The sequence below is a fragment of the Hylobates moloch genome, unplaced genomic scaffold (assembly GCF_009828535.3).
Source record: "Hylobates moloch isolate HMO894 unplaced genomic scaffold, HMol_V3 SCAFFOLD_13, whole genome shotgun sequence".
Classification (NCBI taxonomy): domain Eukaryota; kingdom Metazoa; phylum Chordata; class Mammalia; order Primates; family Hylobatidae; genus Hylobates; species Hylobates moloch.
In genome coordinates, this window is record NW_026652288.1 from 23,349,867 (window position 1) to 23,369,730 (window position 19,864).

A 19,864-nucleotide genomic window follows, 5' to 3' on the forward strand; every position below is an offset into this window, starting at 1 on the left:
CATTGTATGTCATTTAAAGTATTTATGTCAAACAGGGTGCAAGTGTGAACCCAAGGACTGGAGCACAAATTCCTAACTGCCTGGGGCAGGGCTAATGTTAGCATTGGTGTGCGTCTGCCTCCAAAGGAGGTTCTAGTGGTCAGCGAGACTCAACACAGATGACATTGAAATTCCGTTTCTCTCCTCATCTATCACACTGGAGCAAAACTGGCTATTTCTGTGAATGATATAAAACAGGGTTCTCTGTAATGGCATTGTACATAGTATATGTTTATTGTTAAGTTCTTGTTATATTATAATAAATATATTTATAGATCTAGACTTAGAAGCCAACGTAATCTTTCTGTGCCAACGTCCTGCCACAGAGATGCAAAACCTGTTCTACCCCTCATACATCAGCTGTATGGGTTCTCTTATAGACTTTAGTGCAGAACTTAATGATTAGAAAGGATGGGACTCCATATTGAGGGAAGATTTAGAGTTGAAAAGCCAAGAAGACAATTGAAGGCCAAAGTTGAAAGGGACTTGCAAACATGCTGGCACTGGCTCTGAGGCTCTTCCTTTCATTGAAGTGCTCTTCTTATTACACTTGTGCAACTGAAAGCTTCAAAGCTGTTAGCTTCCCACTGGTATCACTCCTGTGCCGGGGACCCACTTAGAGCCACATGGCAAGTCCAGCTCATGAGCCAAAGAGGAGACACAACACACTTTCTCCAGGAAGAGGAATACAGGGTGATTTCTTTTTTTTTTTTTTTTTTTTTTGAGATGGAGGTTCACTCTTGTTGCCCAGACTGGAGTGCAATGGCGCGATCTCAGGCTCACCACAACCCCCGCCTCCCGGGTTCAAGTGATTCTCCTGCCTTAGCCTCCCGAGTAGCTGGGATTACAAGCCTGTGCCACTACACCCGGCTAATTTTGTATTTTTAGTAGAGATGGGGGTTTCTCCATGTTGGTCAAGGTGGTCTCGAACTCCCAAGCTCAGGTGATCCACCCGCCTCAGCCTCTGAAAGTGCTGGGATTATAGGTGTGAGCCACCGTGCCCAGCCAGGGTGATTTCTATCCTATCCTAAAATCCAGTTGGGGGGCCTCACTGCCTTCTTCAATCATGGCTGGGGCTGCTGTCTAGGCTGCTGTGTAGACCTACCTTGCTATGCTAAGGACTTGCGTGCCAGCCTCCCCGGGAGAAAAGGTAAAGCACCAGATGGAAGTACCCGTCCTCTGGCAGGGAAAGAAGTTTAGATTTCACAGATTCGCAGAAGGCAGATTGGTCAGCTTTGTCATCCATGTGAAGAGCCTCACACCATTAATCCACAAATTTCACCAAGACTAAGGGTCTCCTTGCCAAAAAGAAAATCGGAAGGCGGTGGTCAGGGTAGGCGAGAGAGGGAGATGTTGAGAGAACCTGGCTGAGGCTTTATGATGAGTGGACCATATTCTTGTCAAATAAATATTTGCAGTGATACCTTCAGTCCTAAAGGATGGCAAATGTCTAGAGGATGCCAGTCATGAAGAGCTGAAATTATAACTTGAGATAAAAATCAAGCAATCATCCTGTTAACTCCTTTCCTGTCTACTTCATTTCCCCAAATCAAGAGAAACACATTCTCTGGGTCTATGAAGAGTCTATGTATTTCAGACTTAACTCTGGGGGATGAACAAATTGCATTTTGCCACAAAAGCCATGTGAGTCCACTATATCAGGAGTCCATGAGACAAAGGGGAGCGTCCAGGTGCAACCACCAGAGCTGATGTGGATAGTGAGAAAGTTCACTGTGACGGCCACAAACAGGAGATGGTTCACATTATGCATGTGTATGATTTTTTTAAAACCCATAGCCAGAATAAGAAGAGAACAGTCAGGAAAAATATTTGCAATCCATATGACAAAGGATTTATATCTTTATTAAAGAACCCATGTAATTCAATAAGAAAAGCCTAAGTGATTCCAACAGTTAAAGAGAATAGGTCTTAGACCTAACAAAGAGGAAACGTTGCCAGTAAACATACAACAAAAAAGCTCAACAATGGTAGTTGTTAAAATAATGAAAATCGTAACAGTGAGGTAGTAACATCTTTTAGCTACTAAATTAGCTCCCCAAACCTAAGAAAAATGGTGGGGAGAGGGACTCCAACTGCTCATGAGGAGCCGTGAAGCCCGTGAGCAGTGAAGGGTTCTGTCAACCGAAACAACGCTTTTAGAGAGCAATGAGGCAGGCGCCGGCTATCAGGAGCCACAGGAGTATTCACACCTGACCTGGTGAATCCACTCTGAGCATCCATGAGGACATCATAAAACTATGAGAAAAGTCATACACAGCTGCCCTCCATACCCAGAGGTTCCCCATTCAGATTCAACCAACTGTGCATGGAAAAAATTGGGGGTCAAAAAACCAATACAGAATAATACAAATGAAAAAACAATACAGTGTAACAACCATCTACATTGCCTTTACGTTGTATTAGGTATTATAAGTAATGTGGAGATGATTTAAAGTACACTGGAGGATGTGCAGAGGTTATATACAAATACTACCCCATTTAATATCAGGGACTTGAGCATCCAGGGCTTTGGTATCCCTGGGGGTCCAGGAACCAATCCCCTGCGGATGCTGAGGGATGACCGTCATAATAACTTGCTCTCATTTACTGACACTAACAACATGCCCGACACTGTGCTAAGCACTGGCTGCATGAAGTCTTCACAGTTCCGTGAGACAGGTAATACTAAAGACATGTCGCCATATGGAAAACACTTAGAAAAGAGAAAACAATGTATCTTTTTATATGATTGTGGGTACGTGATATATGTATATAAAGATATATAAGATATACATCTAAAGATAGGTAAGATGTGTATCTTTTTAATGACCAGATTTGCAGTCAGAAAAAAACTATTAGTTGTATTCATGGAATTGTGGGCAATTTTTCTTCTCTCTTGTCCAGAATTTCTATAATGACATTATTTTTATAATAAACATATAAATATATATATTTTTTAAAATGGGTAGTGAGGGACAGAGAGTAATCTTTCCACAGAATTACTTTTTTTGTTTGTTTGTTTGGAGACAGAGTCTCGCTCTGTCACCCAGGCTGGAGTGCAATGGCACGATCTGAGCTCACTGCAACCTCCGCCTCCCGGGTCCAAGGGATTCTTCTGCCACAGCCTCTGAAGTAGCTGGGATTACAAGCCCCTGCCATCACGTCTCGCTAATTTTTTTATTTTTAGTAGAGATGGGGGTTTCACCATGTTGGCCAGGCTGGTCTCGAACTCCTGACCTCAGATGATCCACCCACCTCACCCTCCCAAAATGCTGGGATTACAGGAGTGAGCCACCGCACCTGGCCCTTTCCCCAGAATTTCAGTCTGAGATTCTCTTTTGTGAAGATCATCTCCTATTTTGGGTACCATAAGCAATGGAGAAGTTAGAGAGGGTTCACTATCAAGTAACAAAGACAATTACAAATAAAAAATATGCTACCATGTATTCGTGCTAAAACTCTGGAATGGGTTATTAAGATCCCTGTACATGTCTCCTCTAATTGAACCTTAATATATGTATACAACATAATTACACACATTAACTCATTCTATCCTCTCAACTACCCTAAAAGGCATAGGGCCTCATCTTCACCCTTTAAGAAGAGGAAACAGTCTCAGAAAAGTGGCTTGCCCGGTTATAGTCAGGCCATGCCCCAAGTGCTCTATGTACACTGTTGAGTTTCGTGCTCATTACAGTCCTGCACAGGATGGTTATCCCCACTGCAGGAGTGAGGCCGTGGGGCCCTGAGACCTTAAGCAGAGAGCAGGTTTACAGCATCTAAGCCTTCAAACCTGGCTCAGTGAGACTCGAGGAGCTCACGCTACACAGCCCCTCCAAGTCTGCCTGGAGTCTTTAAGGTACAATCCTCCTCCCCAGGCTACCTCAAAAATCCGTAATAAGCAAACAAAGAACTCTGTGAATGGGATAGACATTCAGCTCTGTTAAAAATAGTCCTCTTTAGAAGTGGTTTTAAAAACACCTGGTAAGAGTCTCCGCAACATAATGAAGGCTTTGGCTTTAGACAGAAAACCTGGGACTGGGGTAAGGAAAGAGTCCACTCAATGAGTTGTGAGACCATCCACTGCCGCCTCATTAGAAACTCCTGCTGTGAGCCTGCACTGTGTGATGGACTCTCAAGGGGTTCCTCACATTCTTGTGGAACCATAGCCTCGGCCTGGGAGAGCAGAGGAGAGGGGAGAACAGCATACACGCTGACCACAGCAGCCTCGGCCCCAAAGGGAATATCATGACCTTGGTATCCAAGGATACAGAAAGTTTTCACAGCTGGGTCAAGGAGCTGAATAACATAAGGACTCAACTCCAAGAGCCTGCTGTTTTCACATGATGGTAAAAAGACTGAGATGTGCTGTTGGGAGTAGACACAAAGAGGAATCCCATGGATCTCTTTACGAAAAAAAAATAAGACTCGAAGAATGTGTGTTCACCATCCAAACTTGCCATGCATGCACTCTGCCGCCCACTCTAGAACATATGCAGGTTATTTGGGTGTGTTTCCTCCTAGAAAATGAGGACAGCCTTTGAGTGCCTCATACTAGGTCGGTAAGACTGCCTTCTCCACCTCCCACCGTGGGCTGCCTCGCCCTGGTGCGCAGCGCCAGCCAGATTACCCCAACTCCACTGGCAACAGCACATGAAAAAGTATAAGCAAGTATGCTGCTGTAGCCAGCCCTGCAGCCTACAGATGACTGAAGAAGTATTAGGTTGGTGCACAAGTAATGGCAGTTTTTGCCATTAGAAGTTTTAGTTAAAGGGTTTTCATTCACTATGTGTACAGAATTCTTTCATTCTCGGTGAAGCCGGCCACTGCTCAAGTGCAAACCTGGGCACCAGAGGACCCATGAGCACTGTCTCCTTAGGGTGTTAGCCCTGGGCCTTTACGTTCCTGTTGGTACAAATCAGCCACTGAGGCTCTTCAATTCACTCCCTAAATTCTCCAGTCCCTTTCTATCACCACTGCCTTATTTTTAAACCCTTATCACTTCTTGCCCTAATTGTTGCTATAGCCCTTTTTTATGGAGGTTTTTTTTTAAAGTAACAGCTTTATTGACATATAATTCACATACCATACACTTCACCCTTTTAAAGTGGTTTTTTAGTATATTCACGAATTGAGCAACAATAACCACTAATTGCAGAACACTTTCATCACCCCAAAAAGAAACCTGTACCCATTAGCATACTCCCCATTCTTCCCAACCCCAGGCAACCACTAATCTATTTTCTGTCTCTGTGGATTGCCTATTGCGAACGTCTCATAAAAATGGCATCATACAATACTTGGCCTTGTGTTTCCGGCTTCTTTCACTTAACAAAGTGTTCTCAAGGTTCATCCATGCTGGAGCGTGTGTCAGCACTTCATTCTTTTATGGCTCCATATTATTCCATTATACAGATACACACAATGGATATATACAAAAATGAATACATTTTGTTTATCCAATCATTAGTTACTGGGCATGTGGGTTATTTCCACATTTCAGGTATTATTAATAATGCTGCTATGAACAGTGATATACAAGGTTTTGAGATTAAATAAATTTGGGAAATGCTGGGTTTATCAAGGTTAAATAGGTTTCTTTACTACAGATTTCTCAGAATCAAAAACAGACGAACATTCATTCGAATTTTACTAAACTGGATACAAAAGGCAGAGTTTTCCCAATGTATTTGGCCATTACCCCCAACCCCAAATTTTCTTCTCTTCTAAATTATGACACAAGCTCAAATAATCATATGGAATTCTGAGGTCAACACATTCTGCCCTCATTCCTGAAAGAAGTACAACAGAAAGTAACTGTAATCTTGTGAAGACTCAGAAGCAAATTCTAATTTAGAATTCTCAAAATACTTTTTTTTTTTTTTTTTGAGACAGAGTCTTGCTCTGTCGCCCAGACTGGAGTGCAGTGGCGCCATCTCTGCTCACTGCAAGCTCCGCCTCCTGGGTTCACGCCATTCTCCTGCCTCAGCCTCCTGAGTAGCTGGGACTACAGGCACCCACCACCATGCCCGGCTAATTTTTTTTTTTTTTTGTATTTTTAGTAGAGACGGGGTTTCACCGTGTTAGCCAGGATGGTCTCCATCTCCTGACCTCGTGATCCGCCCACCTTGGCCTCCCGGGATTACAGGCATGAGCCACCATGCCTGGCCCTCAAAATATTTCTTATGAAAAATCAATATAGGGGCCAGGCGCAGTGGCTCACGCCTGTAATCCCAGCACTTTGGGAGGTCAAGGCAGGTGAATCACTTGAGGTCAGGAGTTTAAGACCAGCTTGGCCAACATGGTGAAACCCTGTCTCTACTAAAAATACAAAAATTAGCTGGGCATAGTGGTATATGCTTGTAATCCCAGCTACTTGGGAGGCTGAGGCAGGAGAATCACTTGAACCCAGGAGGCGGAGGCTGCAGTGAGCCAAGATCGCACCACTGCACTCCAGCCTGAGTGACAGAGCAAGACTCTGTCTCCAAAAAAAATGAAAAATGTATGTATTTTTATATGGTAGCAGAAGAAATAAGATTGATATTCTCTGAAGTTGATAAAATCCTTTCCTGAATGCAGCAAAATGTTTCATAGGAATCACCTGTCCAGAAGACTTCAGTCTCTCTCTACTCATATTGTAATATTTTTAATTGAAAAAAATCCAATAAACACACCTACAATAACTACTCTACATATAAACTAAAACAACCAACCCACATATCCAATGACAGCTGCAAAAGTGTGACCTGACAACTTCTGGAAAAGGCTCCTAGACATTTTATACTTCGTTAATTTTGAACAACATGACAATCTTTTTAAGTCACCTGCAGCAAAGAATAATCAGTCATTTGTCCCACCTATATTTAAAAATTGAAAACTTTCACATTAATTCTAGTATTGTCATTAAAATATCATATTAAAGGCCAGGCGCAGTGGCTCATGCTTGTAATCCCAACACTTTGGGAGGCCAGGCGGGTGGATCACAAGGTCAGGAGATCAAGACCATCCTGGCCAACATGGTGAAATCCTGTCTCTACTAAAAATACAAAAAAATTGACCGGGCGTGATGGCAGGCGCCTGTAGTCCCAGCTACTTGGGAGGCTGAGGCAGGAGAATGGTGTGAACCTGGGAGGTGGAGCTTGCGGTGAGCAGAGATGGCACAACTGTACTCCAGCCTGGGTGACAGAGCAAGACTCCATCTCAAAAAAAAAAAAAAAAAAAATATTAAAGCATAAAAAGATTTTTTAATATTTTTATTTAGATTAACATTGGTATTAATAGACAGCCAAAGTTGCATCCAATTCTAGCCATAAAATCTTGAGAACATAGGGTTGCTTTTCTGTTTCTGTGGTTAAATACTGAAGCTCAAACAATGTGGAAATTAGTGTAAAGAAACATTCCAAAGATTTGTAACTGATTTTTTACAGTGTGATAGGCAATTACTCCTTTCTTTGCTCTATTTTAAACATAATCTGTTAAATTTCTTTATTAAAGTATGATAAACTACAGAGCTGACAGCTTACTGATGTTTCCATTAAATATGTGACATAAGTTGAGACTCCCCACCACAAATAGCCTTTATTTCAGTAACGTACTAAGTCTAATGTTACTGTGGATTGTCACATTTCTTTGTAAAGGGATGTTCTGTTTGCAAAGTCTTGTTAAAATACTTTGCACTCATTAAAATGCTAAAATAGAAATTTGTAATTAATTTCCAACACTTTCTCAAGAAATATTCAGCTATAAGAGTAACCATACACAATGTTTAGAAAGACTATTATCTCATATCAAAATTAACTTTGCTTTGTTGCCACAGTGAAAATGTTAGAAAAGCTCTGTGCTCTATGTAGATACCATATTATAGACACATGACTAGAGCTATTTATGTATTTTTAGGAATACTTGCAAAGTTTCTTGAGCCTGTGATCTTTGTGGCTCTTAAACTGCTGTGATAATATACAGCAAGGTTTACTGATTTACCATTTGTTGAGAAATTGGAAATTCCAGGGCATCTAATAATTTATAGAGATCAGGTATATTAGCCTGCACCTAACGTGGGACGTTTCATTGTTGTTGTTGTTACCTGGATCTGCTCTACCCATGAAATCTCTGGCAGGCCTCCATCCAGTACATTCACTTGGTCTACTACTACATTTGCTCTTTAGTTTCATTAGAGACATTCAGTTTCTTGATCCTTTCCATTGCCTCCCAATTTAGCAGCCCCACCCTGGTTTCACTTCCCAAGAATGGAATTCTTCTCCCCCAAATTATCTGACTTCCCTAACATTGTCATCTTTCTGTTGGATAAACAAGACAAAACTGCAATCCTAACTTAATTCAACTATCAGCCTCCTCTGATGTTTTATTTGGGGTGACAGCTGCAAGCAGGGGAAAAAGCCCACATTCACACAGACTGGTGTTGGTGCCACTGTGAATACGTGGACCCCACCTCCAACTGTGCCCTCACCTTACTCTCAGACAGCTCTCTTTCCTATTTCCATCAGTGACTGTGCTAAATCTTCACCTCTCTCCTGTGAGTTTCCTACCTAGAACCTGTGCTTGGCAGAAGAACACGCCTTTTCACCAAAATAACTTAGGAGGATGGAGGCAGTGGCCACGCAGTGCTTTTAATCATCCAGAATTGCCCACTAAAAACAGAGAAACCAGGATGAAAAGTCTAAAGATTCCTGGACAACATCGAAAATAAAATTAAATAGTAAAGACTCCCTGGAACTCCAAATGCCAAGTGAGTAGGAACACGCCATTAATACCTATGAGACTCTGTGGTGCACCTGTGTGAGGAAGAAAGTAGAAAAAAGTAATTGGCATGGAATGGAACTGAGAACCCAACAGAGACTCACGGGAATGCACAGGGGCCACGCTGAGGACAGCAGCGGGCAGTGGGAGGAGCTTTGTGCCCCAGCTCTCGGGGTAGTGCAAGGGTTCCATGGCAAGGATGAGCCTTGTGAATCCTCAAAACTAACCAGCCCAAGCCTTCTTCCAGGACAGAGCCCAGATTAAGGAAAAAGTATCAGGGAGAGAATCGAATTGAACAACGCAGGGACAAAAGAAACAAAGAAAAAAGAGGTCCAAATAGAAGGAGGTGAGGGGAGCAAAGTGAGATTTCAGAAAGTCAGCAGCCATTTATTTCAACACTTCACAAAAATAACAGAAGAGAGAGCTCCAGAGCCATGAAATCCAGGCTTCCTTCTAAAAGTTCAAGAAACATAATTCCATGTAAAAATAACAAAATGATTGAGAGGAAATACTATATAAATATAAGAAAAGACTTCAAAAGGAGAAGGCTACCCCATAGGCAATAAAAGCACTGCAGAAAGACATGGCTACAAAAGAAAATGACAACCTAATATCTTCAACACAAGCAAAAGGGCATGTGACAATAATATAGGAAATGAAAGAACCATATAACCCCAAAATTGGAAAAACTCACAAATGAAGTAAAATAACTCAGGGAGAATTAGCAAAAAATTATTTTAGAAATGCAGGCTAAACTAGAAAGGACATAACAGTGAATAAAAAATGAATAATGCCTTAAGACAAACAGAAGGGGAAAAAGAAGGGCAGGAATTTTTTTTAAGTAACAAAGAAATGAAGAAACTTCTGGCTCTGGTTAGGATGGTGTAGGTACATTCTACTGCATCTTTCCCATTGATTACAGCTAAAAATCTTGAACAGGAGACAGAAAACAATTATTAATGGGCTCCGAGAAAATTTTTTTTAAAAAGCCAGTAAACTGGGTAGGAAAAGGAAGTCAAAGAATTACCCACATGGTGGGTTTGCCTTTTACTCCTTATCTCCTAGTTTATTCTCTAGGGCAGCCAGAACCCCAGAAGAAAAACCCTCTCTCATTACACTCTCCAGACCCAGACCCAAGTGAGCCCTAGGAAAGCATCAGCCTCCTCACGGCAACAGTGGCCATGATAGCAGAAGTACCCGTAAGGGTTCTTGTCTCTCTGGCCAAACCACCAGGAAAGGGGTCTCTTAGGAGCCTGAGAGTCGGGGGAAGATCACAGAGAGTAAGGAGATGGAGAAAGAGGTCCTTTCAATTATTGCACAAAATCCTGAGCTGCCCATGTGTAGAACTGACCAGGACCAAGAGGGAAAAGGCTGTGAGATCTGAACTATGATGTAGGCCACCACCAGGTTCTTAGACTTGCCCCTGCGTGGTGCACATGGAGAATTATATTAGTGTCCTAGGATTGTTATAAAAAATCACTGCAGACTTAGTGGCTTTAAGACAACAAATTTATTATCTTATGATCTGGAAGGTCAGAAGTCTAAAACGGGTCTTAGGAGCTAAAACCAAGGTGTTGGCAGACCTGCGTTCTGGAGGCTCTAGGGAAGAATCCACTTCCTTGCCTTTTCTAACTTCCAGAGGCCGCGTGTACTTCATGGCTCCTGGCCCCTTCTTCCATCTTCAGATCACATCACGCCAGCCTCTGCTTTGGCCATCACAGTTCCTTTTCCTGATTCTCCTGTCTCTCTCCCATGAGGATCCTTATGATTACATTGGGCCCACACACTGATCCACAATAATCTCCCATCTTAAGATCCTTTATCACATCTGCAAAGTCCCGTTTACCACATAAGACAACATATTCACAGGTTCTGGGGATTCGGCCATGGACATCTTTGGGGAGCCATTATTCAGCCTAACACAGAGATTGAATATAAAGGCACTACAGAGCTTTGGAAACTAAACTGACAATGGAAACACAGCCCACAGGAACTAGGCCAGGACTTTTGGTCTGAACCTAGCCGAGTTGACTGTCTGCTAAAACAAAAAAGGTTAGCTTTCTCCCCAAGACTGTAACAAGGCCCAGAACAGCATAAAGAATATTCAAAATGTTCAGGACACAATCCAAAATGACTTGACATACAAGGAACTAGGAATACATTAAACAACCCTAAGGAGGAAAAGCAATCAAGAAAGCCAACCACAAGACTGCTCAGATGCTGAAATAATTAAAAACTTTAAAAGAAATTCTCAGCTCCAAAATGGCAGCATAGAAGCAAGCTTGTTTCACTTCCCCCACTCCATCCAGAAAACCAAAAACAAATATACAGTGCCAAGACCATCACCAGAAATATCCCAGAACTCATATATGAAAATGAGACAGTTCTCAGGATTGCAGAGAAGTGAAAAAACTCCAAGCAGATGGTAAGAGAATAGGACTTCCACATCCATGACACCCTTTCCCCCATTCTGCCTGGCACCAAGCACATGGAAAACTTCCCCCCAACTCACTGTTTCTACACCAGGAAAAGTGAGATTAAGGTGGACAACCAGCTTCCCCACCATCTTGGGTTCCTGGCAGGAGTCCTGTCCTTATCTTAACCCACAGAAAGCATCACAAGTACCTAAAAGGAGAAATATCCCTGAGGACTGGCAGAGACAAAGTGGGAAGGCAGGACATCCCCAACCCTGGAAACCGCTCTGTAACTCTGCCAAATGAGACACCAAAGCAAATGTCTGTTAAGCAGCACCATGCTGTAGGAGGTTCGTCCCACACGTCCCCTGGGCCCGAGTCCTTAGCCAACCTTCCCACATGTCCTGGATATCCCCTTTGGGACCTCCCTCATTTGAAAGGGCAGCTCTCCAATCATTTACTAGGGCTGAGGTAAACCTGGGCTTAAGGTGCCACTAAAAGCCAGAAAGGAGGCAGTGACCTAGCAGCAAAAAAACCTCTGAGCTCAGGAGCAAGATGACTGACTAGAGATACCTGGCATTCATTCTTCCCACAACAAAGGGCAAAAACAACAAATAAACAGCTAAGAATTGACTGGAGTGTCAAAGGGAGAGTGCTGGAGTACAGCAGAGGAGTGTAGACCTACCTATGGTGATCTGAAGTCCAGGAGGGCAGGCCAGGCGTGGTAGCCCACACCTGTAATCCCAGCACTTTGGGAGGCTGAGGCGAGTGGATCAGTGGAGGTCAGGACTTTGAGACCAGCCTGGCCAACATAGTAAAACCCCATCTCTATTAAAAGTACAAAAATTAGCTGGACATGATGGCATATGCCTGTAATCCCAGCTACTCAGGAGGCTGAAGCAGGAGAATCACTTGAACCCGGGAGACAGAAGTTGCAAGATCTCTACAAGAGATTGCACCACTGCACTCCAGCCTGGGTGACAGAGCGAGACTCCGTCTCAAAAAAAAAAAAAAAAAAGTTAAGAGGGCAGTGTGGAGGCACCCAGTGTCTGCAGCCCTGTCTCCCCTGCCCAAATCAGATCTGCCTGGAGTCAGGAGGGACTTCCCATCACAGGGAAAAGGTAAGCAGAAGATCCCCATCAACCCCACTGCCACTGCTGATGCCTGCAGTCCTTACAAAAAGAGAATCCCACAGTCTCCCAGTTTGGAGAGCTGCCTGGAATTCATCCAGTAGCATTGCCCCAGATTAGGAACACAAAGTGTGCCCTCCATACCCCCACCCCCACCCACTGTGAGCCAAGCTACTGCAGCACTCTACCATCTTGAGACCAGAGCCACCTCTGAAGTGCACCCTCCTCTGCAGGCCAGTAGCCACTGCACCTCTCCAGCACCAGGGCTCCATCTTCATTCCACCACATCCCAGCAGCATAAAGCCCCAGCATCAGCTCTAACACTGGTCCTGCACAATAGGAGACTGACTCCCACCATCTTCACTTCCAGCCAGAGGAACAGTGTGGGAGTCCTTCCCAGGATGAACATGCTCTTGAGCCAGCCAAACTGCTACGTGCCCTACCCCTCAAGCCTCCAAGCAACTGACACATTTCCAGGCCAGCAGAGCAGCTAAACGCCTGCACCCAGGGCCAACATAATAGCCCTGAGGTACCCCACCCCATGCAGACAAGTCCCTGACCTGCTTAATGGCCCTATGCCCACAATCAGAGCATGACAAGCAAATCCACGGACTGCCCCTGGCAGAAATGGCCCCAGGCCAGCTGATCAGCTATGTGCCCATACCGGGGACTGAAAAACAGCTCCATAGGCTGCCCCTGGAGGTTAAGCCCCAAGGCCAGCCAAGTAGCTGTGCACCAATGTCCGTGGCATAAGAAACAGCCCAATGGGTCACCCCCTGCAGACACATCCCCAGGCCAGCTGAACAGCTGTGTGCCTACATCCCAGGCCTAAGAAACAGCCCCATGAGCTGCCCCAGGCAGACATACCCCCAGGTCAGCCTGTGTGTGCTGACCCCAGGTCAGCAGCTGTGCAACAATATCCTACCATATCCTAGACCTGAGAAGCAGCCCTCTGGGCCACCACCCAGAAGACACACTCCAGGCCAACCAAGCAGCTATATGCCCACATGCTAAGCCAGAGAAATAGTCCCATGGGCCATGCTCAGCAGACATGTCTCCAGGCCAACTGAGTAGTCATGCAGCTGTGTCCCAAGCCTGAAAAACAGCCTTGTGGGCCTGCCCCCAGGCCAGCCAAGTGACCAACCACAGGGAGCCTGAACCCAAGCTGGCTGACCCACCATGTGCACACACACACACCCTCAATCTGAGAAACAGGCTGGTGAGCCCATCCCTGGCAAGGCTGGGCCACTATTGCCACAAATTCTCAGCCTAGGCCACTGAGAAATTTGCAAACACCACTAGTGTGGATTGCAGCTGAAGAAACTATATGAGGACTACACTACTGTGTCCACCTAGAACCAAGGCCAATGACCCCCACCAAACTGATACGACTCATTCATATGAATAAATCTTTCCCTATGAAACCTACTCCATAAAATTGGAAGAGGCAACTTGTCTACCAGATCCACAGAAATCAGCATAAGGACACATCAACCATGAAAATGCAAGGAAACATGTAACCTCCAAAGAAAACATGTAACCTCCAAAGAAAACAATAATTCTATAGGAACAGATCCCAATTATAAGGAAATATATATATATATGAAATGCCAGAAAAAGAATTCAAAATAATCTTAAGGAAACTCAGTGAGATACAAGAAAATAAAGATAGATAACAAAATCAGAAAAACAATTCATTATTTGAATGAGAAGTTTAATAAAGAGGTAGTTAACACAAAGAACCAAACAGAAATCCTAGAGCTGAAGATTTCAGTGAATGAAAAAATACAACTGAGAGCTTTAACAACAAACTAGACCAAGCAGAATTTTTGAACTCGAAGACAGGTCTTTTGAAATAACACAGACAAAATAAATAATAAAGAACAAAAAAGAATGAAGAAGATTTATAGGACACCATTAAGCAAACAAATATTCATATTATGGGCATTTCAGGAGATGAAAAGGAAAAAGTTGAGTAAAATGTATCTAATGAAATAATAGCAGAAAACTTCCCAAGTCTTGGGAGAAAGATGGACATCTAGGCCCAGGAAGCTCAAAGAACCTCAAACAGATTCAACCTAAACAGGTCCTCTCCAAGACACATTATAATAAAATTGACAAAAGTTAAAAAAGAAGAAAAAATTTTTAAAAGAGGCAAGAGAAAACTGTCAAGTCACATATAAGGGTATCTCCATTAGACTAACAACAGATTTCTTAGAAGAAAGCTTACAGGCTTTACAAACTACTCATCTGACAGGGGATTAATATCTAGAATATACAAGGAACTGGAAACATCTTAACAGGAAAAAAAACAAACCATCTGATTTAAAAATGGGCAAATAGCCAGGTACAGTGGCTCACATCTGTAATCTCATCACTTTGGGAGGCCAAGGTGGGAGGATCACTTGAGCCCAGGAGTTTGAGACAAGCCTGGGCAACATGGCAAAACCCCATCTCTACGAAAAGTACAAAAAATTAGCCAAACATGGTGGCATGTGCCTATAGTCCCAGCTACCCACAGGGCTGAGGTGGGACAATCACCTGAGGCCAGGAAGTCGAGACTGTGGTGAGCTATGATTGCACCACTGCATTCCAGCCTGGGTGACAGAGTGAGATCCTGTCTCAACCAAAAAACAACAACAACAACAAATGAAAGAGAAGAAAAGAAAGGAAAGGAAGGGGAGGGGAGGGGCAGGGAGAGGAGAGGTGAGGGGAGGCAGGGAGAGGAGGGGAGAGGAGGAAAGAAAGGAGGAAGGAGGGAAGGAGAAAGAGAGGGAGGGAGGGAAGGAAGGGAGGAAATGGAGGAAGGGAGGGAGGGAGGGAGGGAATCTGAACAGATGTTTTTCAAAAGAACACATACAAATGGCCAACAAATATATGAAAAAATGCTCAACATCCCTAATCCTCAGGAAAATACAAATCAAAACCACAATGAGGATGTAGAGAAAAGGGAATTCTTATACATCATTGGTGGGAATGCAAACTAGTACAGTCACTATGGAGAATAGTATGGAGGGTCCTCACAAAACTGAAAATGAACTACCATATGATCCAGGAGTCCCACTACTGGGAATTTACCCAAAGGAAAGGAAATCATTATATTGGAAAGACATCTGCACTCCCATATTTGTTGCAGCACTATTCACAATAACCAAGATACAGAATCAGATACAGAAACAACCCAAGTGTCCAACAACAGAGGAACAAATAAAGAAAATGTGGTATATACACCATGGAATACTATTCAGCCATAATAAAGAATGAAATCCTGCCATTTGCAGCAACGTGGATGGAATTTGAGGACATTATGTTAAGTGAAGCCTGGAACAGAAAGTTAAACACCACATATTCTCTTGTATCTGTGGAAGTTAAAGTTTATCTCATGAAAACGAAAAGTAGAATAGCAGATATTAGAGATGGGGAAGGGTAGAGGGAAGGGAGGAATAGGGAGAGATTTGTTAAGGATTCAAAATCACAGCTAGATAGGAGGAATAGGTTCTAGTGTTCTATACCAGTTCAGAATGACTATAGCTAACAATAATATATAGTTTCAAATAGCTAGAAGAATATTGAATGTTCCCAAAAAAAAGATAAATGTTTGATATGATGAATATATTAATTACCCTGATCTGATCACCATATATTGTATGTGTTGAAACATCCCTATGTACCCAATGATTATGTACAATTATTGTCAATTTAAAAAAACAAAAAATAAAAGTAAAAAGAAAATTCTCTATTCTGAATAACAGAGAAAGGTATCTATTTTTTTAAATTGAAAAGAGCCTCAGAGACCTGCAAGACAATACTGTAAGGTCTAACATTCATGTCACTGAAATCACAACAGGAAAGGAGAAAGATATTGGTGCAGACAGGCGATTTAAAGAAATTATTACTGAAAACTTCCCAAACTTGGTAGAATATATTAACTTACAGATATACAAAGATCAGCAAATCCAAAACAGGTTAAACTCAAATAAATCTATGCCTAGATACATCATAACCAAGTGGCTGAGTATCAAGACAGAAAAAAAAAATCTTTAACAGCAGCCAGAGAAAAACAATGCATTATATATAAATCATAATTCAAATGACTGTGAATTTCTCATTAGAAACCATGGAGGCTAGAAGGCCATGAAATAACAATTTAAAGAGCTGAAAGGGCAGAACTGTCAACCCATAATTCTAGATCCAGTGAACATATTCTTCAGAAATAAAGGCAAAATAAAGAAATTCTCAAATGAAGGAAAACTAAGAATTTGTCACTACTAGACCTTCTCCAAAAGAAATGCTAAAGGAAATTCTTTAGGTGGAAGGAAAATAAAACCTGGACTTCAGCAACAAAGGAAAAGCGACACAAACAATAAATATCTGTGTAAATATAACATATTATGTCTTACCCTTTAAGTTCTTAAAAATATTTGTGGCTATTGGAAGCAAAAACTATAACCTTGTCTAGTAGAGTTTTCAATGTATGTAAATGTAATTCATATGTCAATTATAACATATGGCTGGAAGATTTCCATATATTACTTAAGGTAGAAAAATATTAACTTTAGGTACATTGTGAAAAGTTAGGTATGTATATTGTAAGCCCCAGAGAAACCCCTAAAAGCTGTATGAAGAAATATAGCCAAGAAGCTAATAAAGAAATAAAAGGAAATACTAAAACTTTAAATAATCCGAAAGAATCCAGAAGAATAAGAAACAGAAGAGACAAACAGAAAACCTACAATACAATGGTAGAGTTAAATCCAAACATATAAATAATTACATTAAATGTAAAAATGTAAACCACCTAACAACCATTAGGATGGCTGCTATATGAAACACACACACAAACAAAACCCCAGAAAATAAGTATCAGTGAGATTATGGAGAAATTAGAACCCTGTGCACTGTTGGTGGGAAAGTAAAATGATACAGCTGCTATGGAAAACAGTATGACAATTTCCTTAAAAAAATAAAATGGGAGTGACACTACACACACACACCCAAAAAAACTAAAAATGGAATTACTATATGATCCATACAAATGGAATTCCACTTCTGGGATATACACACAAAAGAAATGAAAGCGGGTACTTCACACTCATGCACACTCATGTTATATTTGTATACTCATGTTCATAGCATTATTTGCAACAGCCAAAAACTGGAAGCAACCCGAGTGTCCATCAAAGGATGAGTGGATAAACAAAATTTGTTATATACAGCTGACCCTTCCACAACATGAGGTTTAAGGGTGCTGACTCATGTGTAGTCAAAAATCTATGTGTAACTTCTGACTCCCCAAAAACTTAACTACTAATAGCCTGCTGTTGACTAACAGCCTTACTGATACACAAACAGTTGATTAATACATTTTGTGTGTTAACGTGAATATACTGTATTCTTACAATAAAGTAAGCTAGAGAAAAGAAAGTACTATTAAGAAAATAATAATGAAGAGAAAATGTATTTACTTTTCATTAGCTGGAAGTATCATCCTTGTCATCTTCATGTTGAGCAGGCTGAGGGAGAGAGGCAGGAGGAAGGGGTTGGTCTTGCTGTCTCAGGGGTGGCAGTGGTGAAAGAAACTCCAAATAAGTGGAACTGCATGATTCAAACCCATGTTGTTCAAGGGTCAACTATACATAAAATGAAATATTATTCAACCTTAAAAAGGAAGGAAATTCTGACATGTGCTACAACATAGATGAAACCTAAAGACACTATGCTAAATTAAATAAGCCGGACACAAAAGGAAAAATACTACCTGAGTCCACTTATATGAAGGCGGTCAAATGGGGACTTTTTGTGTAATGAGTACAAAGCTTCAGTTTTGCAAGATGAAAAGTGCTCTGGAGATGGATGCCGCTGATGGCTGCACAACAATGTGAATGTCCTTAATGCCACTGAACTATACATTTAAAAATGGTTAAGAGGGCAAATTTTATGCTATGTGTATTTTACCAAAAACTTTTAAAAATACATTAAATGTAAATTATCTAAACACCAATTAAAAAAACATCGTTAGATTAGATTTTTAAAAAAACAAAGAAGATCAAAGTTTCTTTCTAAAAGCAATCTACTTGAAATATAATAATATAGATAAGTTAAAAAGTAAAATGATGAAGACTGCAAAGAGAATGAAAAGACAAGCCCCAGACTGGGAGAAAATATCTGCAAAATACATACATGATAAAAAGACTGGTATCCAAAACGAAGAACTCTAAAAACTCAACAAACGTCACAATTTAAAAATAGGCAAAAGATCTAACCAGACACCTTACCATCTACAGACAGCAAGTAAGCATATGACAAAATGCTCAACATCATATGTCATTAGGGAATTACAAATTAAAACAACAAAACACCACTTCACACCTATTAGAATGGCCAAAATCCAAACCACACATAGCACTAACTGCTGACAAACTGTCGGACAAATGACAAACTGTCGGACAAACAAGAACACTGTTGGTGGGAATGCAAAATGACACAGCAACTTTGGAAGACAGTTTGGCTCTTCTTATGAAACTAAGCGTACCCTTTCCAAATAATCCAGCAATCATGATGATTTTATATATATATATCCAATGAGTTGAAAACATGCCCACAAAAAAAAAACCTGCACATGAATATGTGTAGCAGCTTTATTCATAATTGACAAAACTTGGAAGCAACCAAGATATGCCTCAACACGTGAATGGATAACAGACTCTGGCATATCCATACAATGGAATATTACTCAGTGCTAAAAAGAAATGAGCTATCAAGCCACAAAAAGACATGAAGGAGCCTTAAATGCATATTGCTAAGTGAATGAACAAATCTGAAAAGGCTACATACTCTATGATTCTAACTATATAACATCCTAGAAAGACAAAACTATGATGACAGTAAAAATATTAGTGGTTGTCAGAGGCAGGAAGGGAGGAATGAGTAAGTGGAACATAAGGGATTTTTAGGGCAGCAAAACTATTCTGAATGATACTGCAATAATGGATACATGGTATTAAACATTTGTCAAAGCCCATAGAATGTAAAACACAAAGTGAGCCCTAATGCAAACTATGGGCCTTAGTTAATAATGATGTATGAATATTTGCTTATCAATTGTAACAAATGCATCACACTAATGCAAGATGTTAATAATAGGGGAAATAGGGCAGGGGGTGGAGTGAGAGACGAGATGTAAGGGAACTTTCAGTATGTTATGTTCAATTTTTCTGTAAATCTAAAACTGCTTTAAAAAAAAAGGTCTATTAAGTTTTTTTGAAACTATGCAAAGGAGTATCTATATAATCGTTCCCTTTTGTATAAACAAAGAGGGGAAATAAAATACACATGTACAACACTTATTTTGGCAAAAGAAACACCAGGTAGATAAACTAATGAGATTGGTACATGGTAGAGGGGTTGGGGCACTGACACTTCTCTGGATCTAACTTGTTGGCATAGTTATGACTTTTGTGACTATGTTAATATTTTACATACTACAAAAAAAAATCAACAAAGATAGGAGGAACCTTAAAACCT

The 19,864-nt window shown here is 41.3% G+C and overlaps 1 protein-coding gene and 1 long non-coding RNA gene across 2 annotated transcripts in view; both read right to left on the bottom strand.

Annotated features, from left to right (window-relative positions):
* ATAD2B (ATPase family AAA domain containing 2B) overlaps positions 1-19,864 on the bottom strand; it is a 234,062-nt gene that overhangs the window by 18,281 nt on the left and 195,917 nt on the right. The window lies entirely within an intron of this gene.
* LOC131381058 (uncharacterized) lies at positions 106-18,229 on the bottom strand. Its single transcript, XR_009209483.1, has 3 exons — positions 18,099-18,229; positions 17,806-17,970; positions 106-217 (listed from the first exon to the last, which is right to left on the bottom strand). It is a non-coding gene; the product is annotated as an uncharacterized LOC131381058 (long non-coding RNA).